Source organism: Phyllobates terribilis, unplaced genomic scaffold, assembly GCF_046119375.1.
Source record: "Phyllobates terribilis strain yellow unplaced genomic scaffold, ASM4611937v1 Scaffold_9346__1_contigs__length_14246, whole genome shotgun sequence".
NCBI classification, from domain to species: Eukaryota; Metazoa; Chordata; class Amphibia; order Anura; family Dendrobatidae; genus Phyllobates; species Phyllobates terribilis.
Genome location: NW_027372083.1, coordinates 1 through 14,247, shown reverse-complemented (window position 1 = coordinate 14,247; position 14,247 = coordinate 1). Strand labels below are relative to the sequence as shown.

The 14,247-nt window shown below is 45.0% G+C and overlaps 11 non-coding genes across 11 annotated transcripts; all 11 read left to right on the top strand.

The window, feature by feature from the left end:
• Positions 1 to 1,002: 1,002 nt before the first annotated feature.
• On the top strand, positions 1,003 to 1,193 carry LOC141252761 (U2 spliceosomal RNA). Its single transcript, XR_012314080.1, has one exon. It is a non-coding gene; the product is annotated as a U2 spliceosomal RNA (small nuclear RNA).
• A 1,116-nt stretch (positions 1,194 to 2,309) lies between these two features.
• On the top strand, positions 2,310 to 2,499 carry LOC141252764 (U2 spliceosomal RNA). The gene has a single exon (XR_012314083.1). It is a non-coding gene; the product is annotated as a U2 spliceosomal RNA (small nuclear RNA).
• Positions 2,500 to 3,613: 1,114 nt separating this feature from the next.
• Positions 3,614 to 3,804, top strand: LOC141252760 (U2 spliceosomal RNA). The gene has a single exon (XR_012314079.1). It is a non-coding gene; the product is annotated as a U2 spliceosomal RNA (small nuclear RNA).
• Positions 3,805 to 4,919: 1,115 nt separating this feature from the next.
• On the top strand, positions 4,920 to 5,110 carry LOC141252770 (U2 spliceosomal RNA). The gene has a single exon (XR_012314088.1). It is a non-coding gene; the product is annotated as a U2 spliceosomal RNA (small nuclear RNA).
• A 1,114-nt stretch (positions 5,111 to 6,224) lies between these two features.
• On the top strand, positions 6,225 to 6,415 carry LOC141252769 (U2 spliceosomal RNA). The gene has a single exon (XR_012314087.1). It is a non-coding gene; the product is annotated as a U2 spliceosomal RNA (small nuclear RNA).
• A 1,115-nt stretch (positions 6,416 to 7,530) lies between these two features.
• On the top strand, positions 7,531 to 7,721 carry LOC141252767 (U2 spliceosomal RNA). The gene has a single exon (XR_012314086.1). It is a non-coding gene; the product is annotated as a U2 spliceosomal RNA (small nuclear RNA).
• A 1,114-nt stretch (positions 7,722 to 8,835) lies between these two features.
• Positions 8,836 to 9,026, top strand: LOC141252766 (U2 spliceosomal RNA). The gene has a single exon (XR_012314085.1). It is a non-coding gene; the product is annotated as a U2 spliceosomal RNA (small nuclear RNA).
• Positions 9,027 to 10,141: 1,115 nt separating this feature from the next.
• On the top strand, positions 10,142 to 10,332 carry LOC141252762 (U2 spliceosomal RNA). Its single transcript, XR_012314081.1, has one exon. It is a non-coding gene; the product is annotated as a U2 spliceosomal RNA (small nuclear RNA).
• A 1,114-nt stretch (positions 10,333 to 11,446) lies between these two features.
• On the top strand, positions 11,447 to 11,637 carry LOC141252759 (U2 spliceosomal RNA). Its single transcript, XR_012314078.1, has one exon. It is a non-coding gene; the product is annotated as a U2 spliceosomal RNA (small nuclear RNA).
• Positions 11,638 to 12,752: 1,115 nt separating this feature from the next.
• Positions 12,753 to 12,943, top strand: LOC141252763 (U2 spliceosomal RNA). The gene has a single exon (XR_012314082.1). It is a non-coding gene; the product is annotated as a U2 spliceosomal RNA (small nuclear RNA).
• A 1,115-nt stretch (positions 12,944 to 14,058) lies between these two features.
• LOC141252765 (U2 spliceosomal RNA) lies at positions 14,059 to 14,247 on the top strand. The gene has a single exon (XR_012314084.1). It is a non-coding gene; the product is annotated as a U2 spliceosomal RNA (small nuclear RNA).

Sequence of the window (14,247 nt, the reverse complement as noted above, 5' to 3'; positions counted from 1 at the left end):
TGGATTTTTCATGTTCAAAAGTTGCAAGAAGCCAGATTACAAGCTCATTTTGTTCAACTTCAGCAACTGTGCATTGCATTGCCATGTAATGTGATGCAATGCTATCTTTCTAGCTCTCCCTTTTTACTTCCTTTTGGATAAACAGACATATTAGGCAAGCATTTTGGAGCTTTCACCTAAATAACTACAGGTGGTGAGATAAGCTGCACAATATAATTGACCTTTCAGTATATTGTTGCACACACACCATCTATTTAGCAAATGCCCTTGTTATCAACAGCAGCCTTTTAAACTCACCTGAGCTAACAGGTATGTGCGCTGGTTACTCTGCTGCGCTTAAAATTTCTTTTTTGGTTTGCTACAATGCCTTTTCTGAAACGTTGTCTCCTTCTGCTGGGACACTGACTTCTTTCATTTAATGCCTGCAGACTATAAAAGAGAACCCAACCCAAAAAGTTTTGGTTGATTAGTCTGTGGCATTCTGTTAAACTGTTGCTTATGGCGGTCTCTGTGAGCTTCTCAGCGACATTCAGCCAGCCAGGTATCCTGCCTGCAGTAGATGGAATGTGGCAATGGAACGCTGGCTGCGCGTGTCATAATAGGCTCTGAGCCTTTATATACCTGTGCACAGCAGCAGCCACCTTCAGTCTGCTGCTGGACAGCCAGCAGCAGCAGCAGGAGAGGTATGTAATCAGGAGCCCTCCTGCTAAGGGTAGACAGCTGCTCGTTCCACCCCACCCCCCGCCTTAATTGGTTCTCCTCCCTTCCAACGGTGTTGAGGCGGGTGGGAACAGCAGGGGGTGAAGGTGCTGTGTTTAAAGAGGTGGAGTTATGCAGATCTAAAACGCGTGGATTGCAGCAGCAGCAAGCCGAAAAGTGCAGGCATGTAAGGGATCTAGAGGTTGACAACATGTCTTCTTAACGGGAGTCCAGGAGCTCATCTCCACAAATGGACTTTTCAGGATCCTTGGGTGGCTCCGTAGTTTGAAACCAATTCTGGTTATCGCTTCTCGGCCTTTTGGCTAAGATCAAGTGTAGTATCTGTTCTTATCAGTTTAATATCTGATACGTCCCCTATCTGGGGACCATATATTAAATGGATTTTTAGAACAGGGAGATGGAAAAAGAGCTTGCTCTGTCCACTCCACGCATTGACCTGGTATTGCAGTATCTCCAGGACCGGTGCACCCCTTCTTTAATGCAGTTTCTAAAATCAGAAAGAATTGAATTCAATGTTTTTTGTTCATTTTGCTTGTTTGTCGGATTTGGGATGGACTCTTTGGCTTTGCTTTTCTTCTCCTCATTGGATTTTTCATGTTCAAAGTTGCAGAAGCCAGATTACAAGCTCATTTTGGTTCAACTTCAGCAACTGTGCATTGCATTGCCATGTAATGTGATGCAATGCTATCTTTCTAGCTCTCCCTTTTTACTTCCTTTTGGATAAACAGACATATTAGGCAAGCATTTTGGAGCTTTCACCTAAATAACTACAGGTGGTGAGATAAGCTGCACAATATAATTGACCTTTCAGTATATTGTTGCACACACACCATCTATTTAGCAAATGCCCTTGTTATCAACAGCAGCCTTTTAAACTCACCTGAGCTAACAGGTATGTGCGCTGGTTACTCTGCTGCGCTTAAAATTTCTTTTTTGGTTTGCTACAATGCCTTTTCTGAAACGTTGTCTCCTTCTGCTGGAACACTGACTTCTTTCATTTAATGCCTGCAGACTATAAAAGAGAACCCAACCCAAAAAGTTTGGTTGATTAGTCTGTGGCATTCTGTTTAAACTGTTGCTTATGGCGGTCTCTGTGAGCTTCTCAGCGACATTCAGCCAGCCAGGTATCCTGCCTGCAGTAGATGGAATGTGGCAATGGAACGCTGGCTGCGCGTGTCATAATAGGCTCTGAGCCTTTATATACCTGTGCACAGCAGCAGCCACCTTCAGTCTGCTGCTGGACAGCCAGCAGCAGCAGCAGCAGGAGAGGTATGTAATCAGGAGCCCTCCTGCTAAGGGTAGACAGCTGCTCGTTCCACCCCACCCCCCGCCTTAATTGGTTCTCCTCCTTCCAACGGTGTTGAGGCGGGTGGGAACAGGCGGGGGGTGAAGGTGCTGTGTTTAAAGAGGTGGAGTTATGCAGATCTAAAACGCGTGGATTGCAGCAGCAGCAAGCCGAAAAGTGCAGGCATGTAAGGGATCTAGAGGTTGACAACATGTCTTCTTAACGGGAGTCCAGGAGCTCATCTCCAACAAATGGACTTTTCAGGATCCTTGGGTGGCTGCGTAGTTTGAAACCAATTCTGGTTATCGCTTCTCGGCCTTTGGCTAAGATCAAGTGTAGTATCTGTTCTTATCAGTTTAATATCTGATACGTCCCCTATCTGGGGACCATATATTAAATGGATTTTTAGAACAGGGAGATGGAAAAAGAGCTTGCTCTGTCCACTCCACGCATTGACCTGGTATTGCAGTATCTCCAGGACCGGTGCACCCCTTCTTAATGCAGTTTCTAAAATCAGAAAGAATTGAATTCAATGTTTTTTGTTCATTTTGCTTGTTTGTCGGATTTTGGGATGGACTCTTTGCTTTGCTTTTCTTCTCCTCATTGGATGTTTCATGTTCAAAGTTGCAGAAGCCAGATTACAAGCTCATTTTTGGTTCAACTTCAGCAACTGTGCATTGCATTGCCATGTAATGTGATGCAATGCTATCTTTCTAGCTCTCCCTTTTTACTTCCTTTTGGATAAACAGACATATTAGGCAAGCATTTTGGAGCTTTCACCTAAATAACTACAGGTGGTGAGATAAGCTGCACAATATAATTGACCTTTCAGTATATTGTTGCACACACACCATCTATTTAGCAAATGCCCTTGTTATCAACAGCAGCCTTTTAAACTCACCTGAGCTAACAGGTATGTGCGCTGGTTACTCTGCTGCGCTTAAAATTTCTTTTTTGGTTTGCTACAATGCCTTTTCTGAAACGTTGTCTCCTTCTGCTGGAACACTGACTTCTTTCATTTAATGCCTGCAGACTATAAAAGAGAACCCAACCCAAAAAGTTTGGTTGATTAGTCTGTGGCATTCTGTTAAACTGTTGCTTATGGCGGTCTCTGTGAGCTTCTCAGCGACATTCAGCCAGCCAGGTATCCTGCCTGCAGTAGATGGAATGTGGCAATGGAACGCTGGCTGCGCGTGTCATAATAGGCTCTGAGCCTTTATATACCTGTGCACAGCAGCAGCCACCTTCAGTCTGCTGCTGGACAGCCAGCAGCAGCAGCAGCAGGAGAGGTATGTAATCAGGAGCCCTCCTGCTAAGGGTAGACAGCTGCTCGTTCCACCCCACCCCCCGCCTTAATTTGTTCTCCTCCCTTCCAACGGTGTTGAGGCGGGTGGGAACAGCGGGGGGTGAAGGTGCTGTGTTTAAAGAGGTGGAGTTATGCAGATCTAAAACGCGTGGATTGCAGCAGCAGCAAGCCGAAAAGTGCAGGCATGTAAGGGATCTAGAGGTTGACAACATGTCTTCTTAACGGGAGTCCAGGAGCTCATCTCCACAAATGGACTTTTCAGGATCCTTGGGTGGCTGCGTAGTTTGAAACCAATTCTGGTTATCGCTTCTCGGCCTTTTGGCTAAGATCAAGTGTAGTATCTGTTCTTATCAGTTTAATATCTGATACGTCCCCTATCTGGGGACCATATATTAAATGGATTTTTAGAACAGGGAGATGGAAAAAGAGCTTGCTCTGTCCACTCCACGCATTGACCTGGTATTGCAGTATCTCCAGGACCGGTGCACCCCTTCTTTAATGCAGTTTCTAAAATCAGAAAGAATTGAATTCAATGTTTTTTGTTCATTTTGCTTGTTTGTCAGATTTTGGGATGGACTCTTTGGCTTTGCTTTTCTTCTCCTCATTGGATTTTTCATGTTCAAAGTTGCAGAAGCCAGATTACAAGCTCATTTTGGTTCAACTTCAGCAACTGTGCATTGCATTGCCATGTAATGTGATGCAATGCTATCTTTCTAGCTCTCCCTTTTTACTTCCTTTTGGATAAACAGACATATTAGGCAAGCATTTTGGAGCTTTCACCTAAATAACTACAGGTGGTGAGATAAGCTGCACAATATAATTGACCTTTCAGTATATTGTTGCACACACACCATCTATTTAGCAAATGCCCTTGTTATCAACAGCAGCCTTTTAAACTCACCTGAGCTAACAGGTATGTGCGCTGGTTACTCTGCTGCGCTTAAAATTTCTTTTTTGGTTTGCTACAATGCCTTTTCTGAAACGTTGTCTCCTTCTGCTGGAACACTGACTTCTTTCATTTAATGCCTGCAGACTATAAAAGAGAACCCAACCCAAAAAGTTTGGTTGATTAGTCTGTGGCATTCTGTTAAACTGTTGCTTATGGCGGTCTCTGTGAGCTTCTCAGCGACATTCAGCCAGCCAGGTATCCTGCCTGCAGTAGATGGAATGTGGCAATGGAACGCTGGCTGCGCGTGTCATAATAGGCTCTGAGCCTTTATATACCTGTGCACAGCAGCAGCCACCTTCAGTCTGCTGCTGGACAGCCAGCAGCAGCAGCAGCAGGAGAGGTATGTAATCAGGAGCCCTCCTGCTAAGGGTAGACAGCTGCTCGTTCCACCCCACCCCCCGCCTTAATTGGTTCTCCTCCCTTCCAACGGTGTTGAGGCGGGTGGGAACAGCAGGGGGTGAAGGTGCTGTGTTTAAAGAGGTGGAGTTATGCAGATCTAAAACGCGTGGATTGCAGCAGCAGCAAGCCGAAAAGTGCAGGCATGTAAGGGATCTAGAGGTTGACAACATGTCTTCTTAACGGGAGTCCAGGAGCTCATCTCCACAAATGGACTTTTCAGGATCCTTGGGTGGCTCCGTAGTTTGAAACCAATTCTGGTTATCGCTTCTCGGCCTTTTGGCTAAGATCAAGTGTAGTATCTGTTCTTATCAGTTTAATATCTGATACGTCCCCTATCTGGGGACCATATATTAAATGGATTTTTAGAACAGGGAGATGGAAAAAGAGCTTGCTCTGTCCACTCCACGCATTGACCTGGTATTGCAGTATCTCCAGGACCGGTGCACCCCTTCTTTAATGCAGTTTCTAAAATCAGAAAGAATTGAATTCAATGTTTTTTGTTCATTTTGCTTGTTTGTCGGATTTTGGGATGGACTCTTTGGCTTTGCTTTTCTTCTCCTCATTGGATTTTTCATGTTCAAAGTTGCAGAAGCCAGATTACAAGCTCATTTTGGTTCAACTTCAGCAACTGTGCATTGCATTGCCATGTAATGTGATGCAATGCTATCTTTCTAGCTCTCCCTTTTTACTTCCTTTTGGATAAACAGACATATTAGGCAAGCATTTTGGAGCTTTCACCTAAATAACTACAGGTGGTGAGATAAGCTGCACAATATAATTGACCTTTCAGTATATTGTTGCACACACACCATCTATTTAGCAAATGCCCTTGTTATCAACAGCAGCCTTTTAAACTCACCTGAGCTAACAGGTATGTGCGCTGGTTACTCTGCTGCGCTTAAAATTTCTTTTTTGGTTTGCTACAATGCCTTTTCTGAAACGTTGTCTCCTTCTGCTGGAACACTGACTTCTTTCATTTAATGCCTGCAGACTATAAAAGAGAACCCAACCCAAAAAGTTTGGTTGATTAGTCTGTGGCATTCTGTTAAACTGTTGCTTATGGCGGTCTCTGTGAGCTTCTCAGCGACATTCAGCCAGCCAGGTATCCTGCCTGCAGTAGATGGAATGTGGCAATGGAACGCTGGCTGCGCGTGTCATAATAGGCTCTGAGCCTTTATATACCTGTGCACAGCAGCAGCCACCTTCAGTCTGCTGCTGGACAGCCAGCAGCAGCAGCAGCAGGAGAGGTATGTAATCAGGAGCCCTCCTGCTAAGGGTAGACAGCTGCTCGTTCCACCCCCCCCCCGCCTTAATTGGTTCTCCTCCCTTCCAACGGTGTTGAGGCGGGTGGGAACAGCAGGGGGTGAAGGTGCTGTGTTTAAAGAGGTGGAGTTATGCAGATCTAAAACGTGTGGATTGCAGCAGCAGCAAGCCGAAAAGTGCAGGCATGTAAGGGATCTAGAGGTTGACAACATGTCTTCTTAACGGGAGTCCAGGAGCTCATCTCCACAAATGGACTTTTCAGGATCCTTGGGTGGCTCCGTAGTTTGAAACCAATTCTGGTTATCGCTTCTCGGCCTTTTGGCTAAGATCAAGTGTAGTATCTGTTCTTATCAGTTTAATATCTGATACGTCCCCTATCTGGGGACCATATATTAAATGGATTTTTAGAACAGGGAGATGGAAAAAGAGCTTGCTCTGTCCACTCCACGCATTGACCTGGTATTGCAGTATCTCCAGGACCGGTGCACCCCTTCTTTAATGCAGTTTCTAAAATCAGAAAGAATTGAATTCAATGTTTTTTGTTCATTTTGCTTGTTTGTCGGATTTTGGGATGGACTCTTTGGCTTTGCTTTTCTTCTCCTCATTGGATTTTTCATGTTCAAAGTTGCAGAAGCCAGATTACAAGCTCATTTTGGTTCAACTTCAGCAACTGTGCATTGCATTGCCATGTAATGTGATGCAATGCTATCTTTCTAGCTCTCCCTTTTTACTTCCTTTTGGATAAACAGACATATTAGGCAAGCATTTTGGAGCTTTCACCTAAATAACTACAGGTGGTGAGATAAGCTGCACAATATAATTGACCTTTCAGTATATTGTTGCACACACACCATCTATTTAGCAAATGCCCTTGTTATCAACAGCAGCCTTTTAAACTCACCTGAGCTAACAGGTATGTGCGCTGGTTACTCTGCTGCGCTTAAAATTTCTTTTTTGGTTTGCTACAATGCCTTTTCTGAAACGTTGTCTCCTTCTGCTGGAACACTGACTTCTTTCATTTAATGCCTGCAGACTATAAAAGAGAACCCAACCCAAAAAGTTTGGTTGATTAGTCTGTGGCATTCTGTTAAACTGTTGCTTATGGCGGTCTCTGTGAGCTTCTCAGCGACATTCAGCCAGCCAGGTATCCTGCCTGCAGTAGATGGAATGTGGCAATGGAACGCTGGCTGCGCGTGTCATAATAGGCTCTGAGCCTTTATATACCTGTGCACAGCAGCAGCCACCTTCAGTCTGCTGCTGGACAGCCAGCAGCAGCAGCAGCAGGAGAGGTATGTAATCAGGAGCCCTCCTGCTAAGGGTAGACAGCTGCTCGTTCCACCCCACCCCCCGCCTTAATTGGTTCTCCTCCCTTCCAACGGTGTTGAGGCGGGTGGGAACAGCAGGGGGTGAAGGTGCTGTGTTTAAAGAGGTGGAGTTATGCAGATCTAAAACGCGTGGATTGCAGCAGCAGCAAGCCGAAAAGTGCAGGCATGTAAGGGATCTAGAGGTTGACAACATGTCTTCTTAACGGGAGTCCAGGAGCTCATCTCCACAAATGGACTTTTCAGGATCCTTGGGTGGCTCCGTAGTTTGAAACCAATTCTGGTTATCGCTTCTCGGCCTTTTGGCTAAGATCAAGTGTAGTATCTGTTCTTATCAGTTTAATATCTGATACGTCCCCTATCTGGGGACCATATATTAAATGGATTTTTAGAACAGGGAGATGGAAAAAGAGCTTGCTCTGTCCACTCCACGCATTGACCTGGTATTGCAGTATCTCCAGGACCGGTGCACCCCTTCTTTAATGCAGTTTCTAAAATCAGAAAGAATTGAATTCAATGTTTTTTGTTCATTTTGCTTGTTTGTCGGATTTTGGGATGGACTCTTTGGCTTTGCTTTTCTTCTCCTCATTGGATTTTTCATGTTCAAAGTTGCAGAAGCCAGATTACAAGCTCATTTTGGTTCAACTTCAGCAACTGTGCATTGCATTGCCATGTAATGTGATGCAATGCTATCTTTCTAGCTCTCCCTTTTTACTTCCTTTTGGATAAACAGACATATTAGGCAAGCATTTTGGAGCTTTCACCTAAATAACTACAGGTGGTGAGATAAGCTGCACAATATAATTGACCTTTCAGTATATTGTTGCACACACACCATCTATTTAGCAAATGCCCTTGTTATCAACAGCAGCCTTTTAAACTCACCTGAGCTAACAGGTATGTGCGCTGGTTACTCTGCTGCGCTTAAAATTTCTTTTTTGGTTTGCTACAATGCCTTTTCTGAAACGTTGTCTCCTTCTGCTGGAACACTGACTTCTTTCATTTAATGCCTGCAGACTATAAAAGAGAACCCAACCCAAAAAGTTTGGTTGATTAGTCTGTGGCATTCTGTTAAACTGTTGCTTATGGCGGTCTCTGTGAGCTTCTCAGCGACATTCAGCCAGCCAGGTATCCTGCCTGCAGTAGATGGAATGTGGCAATGGAACGCTGGCTGCGCGTGTCATAATAGGCTCTGAGCCTTTATATACCTGTGCACAGCAGCAGCCACCTTCAGTCTGCTGCTGGACAGCCAGCAGCAGCAGCAGCAGGAGAGGTATGTAATCAGGAGCCCTCCTGCTAAGGGTAGACAGCTGCTCGTTCCACCCCCCCCCCGCCTTAATTGGTTCTCCTCCCTTCCAACGGTGTTGAGGCGGGTGGGAACAGCAGGGGGTGAAGGTGCTGTGTTTAAAGAGGTGGAGTTATGCAGATCTAAAACGTGTGGATTGCAGCAGCAGCAAGCCGAAAAGTGCAGGCATGTAAGGGATCTAGAGGTTGACAACATGTCTTCTTAACGGGAGTCCAGGAGCTCATCTCCACAAATGGACTTTTCAGGATCCTTGGGTGGCTCCGTAGTTTGAAACCAATTCTGGTTATCGCTTCTCGGCCTTTTGGCTAAGATCAAGTGTAGTATCTGTTCTTATCAGTTTAATATCTGATACGTCCCCTATCTGGGGACCATATATTAAATGGATTTTTAGAACAGGGAGATGGAAAAAGAGCTTGCTCTGTCCACTCCACGCATTGACCTGGTATTGCAGTATCTCCAGGACCGGTGCACCCCTTCTTTAATGCAGTTTCTAAAATCAGAAAGAATTGAATTCAATGTTTTTTGTTCATTTTGCTTGTTTGTCGGATTTTGGGATGGACTCTTTGGCTTTGCTTTTCTTCTCCTCATTGGATTTTTCATGTTCAAAGTTGCAGAAGCCAGATTACAAGCTCATTTTGGTTCAACTTCAGCAACTGTGCATTGCATTGCCATGTAATGTGATGCAATGCTATCTTTCTAGCTCTCCCTTTTTACTTCCTTTTGGATAAACAGACATATTAGGCAAGCATTTTGGAGCTTTCACCTAAATAACTACAGGTGGTGAGATAAGCTGCACAATATAATTGACCTTTCAGTATATTGTTGCACACACACCATCTATTTAGCAAATGCCCTTGTTATCAACAGCAGCCTTTTAAACTCACCTGAGCTAACAGGTATGTGCGCTGGTTACTCTGCTGCGCTTAAAATTTCTTTTTTGGTTTGCTACAATGCCTTTTCTGAAACGTTGTCTCCTTCTGCTGGAACACTGACTTCTTTCATTTAATGCCTGCAGACTATAAAAGAGAACCCAACCCAAAAAGTTTGGTTGATTAGTCTGTGGCATTCTGTTAAACTGTTGCTTATGGCGGTCTCTGTGAGCTTCTCAGCGACATTCAGCCAGCCAGGTATCCTGCCTGCAGTAGATGGAATGTGGCAATGGAACGCTGGCTGCGCGTGTCATAATAGGCTCTGAGCCTTTATATACCTGTGCACAGCAGCAGCCACCTTCAGTCTGCTGCTGGACAGCCAGCAGCAGCAGCAGCAGGAGAGGTATGTAATCAGGAGCCCTCCTGCTAAGGGTAGACAGCTGCTCGTTCCACCCCACCCCCCGCCTTAATTGGTTCTCCTCCCTTCCAACGGTGTTGAGGCGGGTGGGAACAGCAGGGGGTGAAGGTGCTGTGTTTAAAGAGGTGGAGTTATGCAGATCTAAAACGCGTGGATTGCAGCAGCAGCAAGCCGAAAAGTGCAGGCATGTAAGGGATCTAGAGGTTGACAACATGTCTTCTTAACGGGAGTCCAGGAGCTCATCTCCACAAATGGACTTTTCAGGATCCTTGGGTGGCTCCGTAGTTTGAAACCAATTCTGGTTATCGCTTCTCGGCCTTTTGGCTAAGATCAAGTGTAGTATCTGTTCTTATCAGTTTAATATCTGATACGTCCCCTATCTGGGGACCATATATTAAATGGATTTTTAGAACAGGGTGATGGAAAAAGAGCTTGCTCTGTCCACTCCACGCATTGACCTGGTATTGCAGTATCTCCAGGACCGGTGCACCCCTTCTTTAATGCAGTTTCTAAAATCAGAAAGAATTGAATTCAATGTTTTTTGTTCATTTTGCTTGTTTGTCGGATTTTGGGATGGACTCTTTGGCTTTGCTTTTCTTCTCCTCATTGGATTTTTCATGTTCAAAGTTGCAGAAGCCAGATTACAAGCTCATTTTGGTTCAACTTCAGCAACTGTGCATTGCATTGCCATGTAATGTGATGCAATGCTATCTTTCTAGCTCTCCCTTTTTACTTCCTTTTGGATAAACAGACATATTAGGCAAGCATTTTGGAGCTTTCACCTAAATAACTACAGGTGGTGAGATAAGCTGCACAATATAATTGACCTTTCAGTATATTGTTGCACACACACCATCTATTTAGCAAATGCCCTTGTTATCAACAGCAGCCTTTTAAACTCACCTGAGCTAACAGGTATGTGCGCTGGTTACTCTGCTGCGCTTAAAATTTCTTTTTTGGTTTGCTACAATGCCTTTTCTGAAACGTTGTCTCCTTCTGCTGGAACACTGACTTCTTTCATTTAATGCCTGCAGACTATAAAAGAGAACCCAACCCAAAAAGTTTGGTTGATTAGTCTGTGGCATTCTGTTAAACTGTTGCTTATGGCGGTCTCTGTGAGCTTCTCAGCGACATTCAGCCAGCCAGGTATCCTGCCTGCAGTAGATGGAATGTGGCAATGGAACGCTGGCTGCGCGTGTCATAATAGGCTCTGAGCCTTTATATACCTGTGCACAGCAGCAGCCACCTTCAGTCTGCTGCTGGACAGCCAGCAGCAGCAGCAGCAGGAGAGGTATGTAATCAGGAGCCCTCCTGCTAAGGGTAGACAGCTGCTCGTTCCACCCCCCCCCCGCCTTAATTGGTTCTCCTCCCTTCCAACGGTGTTGAGGCGGGTGGGAACAGCAGGGGGTGAAGGTGCTGTGTTTAAAGAGGTGGAGTTATGCAGATCTAAAACGTGTGGATTGCAGCAGCAGCAAGCCGAAAAGTGCAGGCATGTAAGGGATCTAGAGGTTGACAACATGTCTTCTTAACGGGAGTCCAGGAGCTCATCTCCACAAATGGACTTTTCAGGATCCTTGGGTGGCTCCGTAGTTTGAAACCAATTCTGGTTATCGCTTCTCGGCCTTTTGGCTAAGATCAAGTGTAGTATCTGTTCTTATCAGTTTAATATCTGATACGTCCCCTATCTGGGGACCATATATTAAATGGATTTTTAGAACAGGGAGATGGAAAAAGAGCTTGCTCTGTCCACTCCACGCATTGACCTGGTATTGCAGTATCTCCAGGACCGGTGCACCCCTTCTTTAATGCAGTTTCTAAAATCAGAAAGAATTGAATTCAATGTTTTTTGTTCATTTTGCTTGTTTGTCGGATTTTGGGATGGACTCTTTGGCTTTGCTTTTCTTCTCCTCATTGGATTTTTCATGTTCAAAGTTGCAGAAGCCAGATTACAAGCTCATTTTGGTTCAACTTCAGCAACTGTGCATTGCATTGCCATGTAATGTGATGCAATGCTATCTTTCTAGCTCTCCCTTTTTACTTCCTTTTGGATAAACAGACATATTAGGCAAGCATTTTGGAGCTTTCACCTAAATAACTACAGGTGGTGAGATAAGCTGCACAATATAATTGACCTTTCAGTATATTGTTGCACACACACCATCTATTTAGCAAATGCCCTTGTTATCAACAGCAGCCTTTTAAACTCACCTGAGCTAACAGGTATGTGCGCTGGTTACTCTGCTGCGCTTAAAATTTCTTTTTTGGTTTGCTACAATGCCTTTTCTGAAACGTTGTCTCCTTCTGCTGGAACACTGACTTCTTTCATTTAATGCCTGCAGACTATAAAAGAGAACCCAACCCAAAAAGTTTGGTTGATTAGTCTGTGGCATTCTGTTAAACTGTTGCTTATGGCGGTCTCTGTGAGCTTCTCAGCGACATTCAGCCAGCCAGGTATCCTGCCTGCAGTAGATGGAATGTGGCAATGGAACGCTGGCTGCGCGTGTCATAATAGGCTCTGAGCCTTTATATACCTGTGCACAGCAGCAGCCACCTTCAGTCTGCTGCTGGACAGCCAGCAGCAGCAGCAGCAGGAGAGGTATGTAATCAGGAGCCCTCCTGCTAAGGGTAGACAGCTGCTCGTTCCACCCCACCCCCCGCCTTAATTGGTTCTCCTCCCTTCCAACGGTGTTGAGGCGGGTGGGAACAGCAGGGGGTGAAGGTGCTGTGTTTAAAGAGGTGGAGTTATGCAGATCTAAAACGCGTGGATTGCAGCAGCAGCAAGCCGAAAAGTGCAGGCATGTAAGGGATCTAGAGGTTGACAACATGTCTTCTTAACGGGAGTCCAGGAGCTCATCTCCACAAATGGACTTTTCAGGATCCTTGGGTGGCTCCGTAGTTTGAAACCAATTCTGGTTATCGCTTCTCGGCCTTTTGGCTAAGATCAAGTGTAGTATCTGTTCTTATCAGTTTAATATCTGATACGTCCCCTATCTGGGGACCATATATTAAATGGATTTTTAGAACAGGGTGATGGAAAAAGAGCTTGCTCTGTCCACTCCACGCATTGACCTGGTATTGCAGTATCTCCAGGACCGGTGCACCAATTCTTTAATGCAGTTTCTAAAATCAGAAAGAATTGAATTCAATGTTTTTTGTTCATTTTGCTTGTTTGTCGGATTTTGGGATGGACTCTTTGGCTTTGCTTTTCTTCTCCTCATTGGATTTTTCATGTTCAAAGTTGCAGAAGCCAGATTACAAGCTCATTTTGGTTCAACTTCAGCAACTGTGCATTGCATTGCCATGTAATGTGATGCAATGCTATCTTTCTAGCTCTCCCTTTTTACTTCCTTTTGGATAAACAGACATATTAGGCAAGCATTTTGGAGCTTTCACCTAAATAACTACAGGTGGTGAGATAAGCTGCACAATATAATTGACCTTTCAGTATATTGTTGCACACACACCATCTATTTAGCAAATGCCCTTGTTATCAACAGCAGCCTTTTAAACTCACCTGAGCTAACAGGTATGTGCGCTGGTTACTCTGCTGCGCTTAAAATTTCTTTTTTGGTTTGCTACAATGCCTTTTCTGAAACGTTGTCTCCTTCTGCTGGAACACTGACTTCTTTCATTTAATGCCTGCAGACTATAAAAGAGAACCCAACCCAAAAAGTTTGGTTGATTAGTCTGTGGCATTCTGTTAAACTGTTGCTTATGGCGGTCTCTGTGAGCTTCTCAGCGACATTCAGCCAGCCAGGTATCCTGCCTGCAGTAGATGGAATGTGGCAATGGAACGCTGGCTGCGCGTGTCATAATAGGCTCTGAGCCTTTATATACCTGTGCACAGCAGCAGCCACCTTCAGTCTGCTGCTGGACAGCCAGCAGCAGCAGCAGCAGGAGAGGTATGTAATCAGGAGCCCTCCTGCTAAGGGTAGACAGCTGCTCGTTCCACCCCACCCCCCGCCTTAATTGGTTCTCCTCCCTTCCAACGGTGTTGAGGCGGGTGGGAACAGCAGGGGGTGAAGGTGCTGTGTTTAAAGAGGTGGAGTTATGCAGATCTAAAACGCGTGGATTGCAGCAGCAGCAAGCCGAAAAGTGCAGGCATGTAAGGGATCTAGAGGTTGACAACATGTCTTCTTAACGGGAGTCCAGGAGCTCATCTCCACAAATGGACTTTTCAGGATCCTTGGGTGGCTCCGTAGTTTGAAACCAATTCTGGTTATCGCTTCTCGGCCTTTTGGCTAAGATCAAGTGTAGTATCTGTTCTTATCAGTTTAATATCTGATACGTCCCCTATCTGGGGACCATATATTAAATGGATTTTTAAAACAGGGAGATGGAAAAAGAGCTTGCTCTGTCCACTCCACGCATTGACCTGGTATTGCAGTATCTCCAGGACCGGTGCACCCC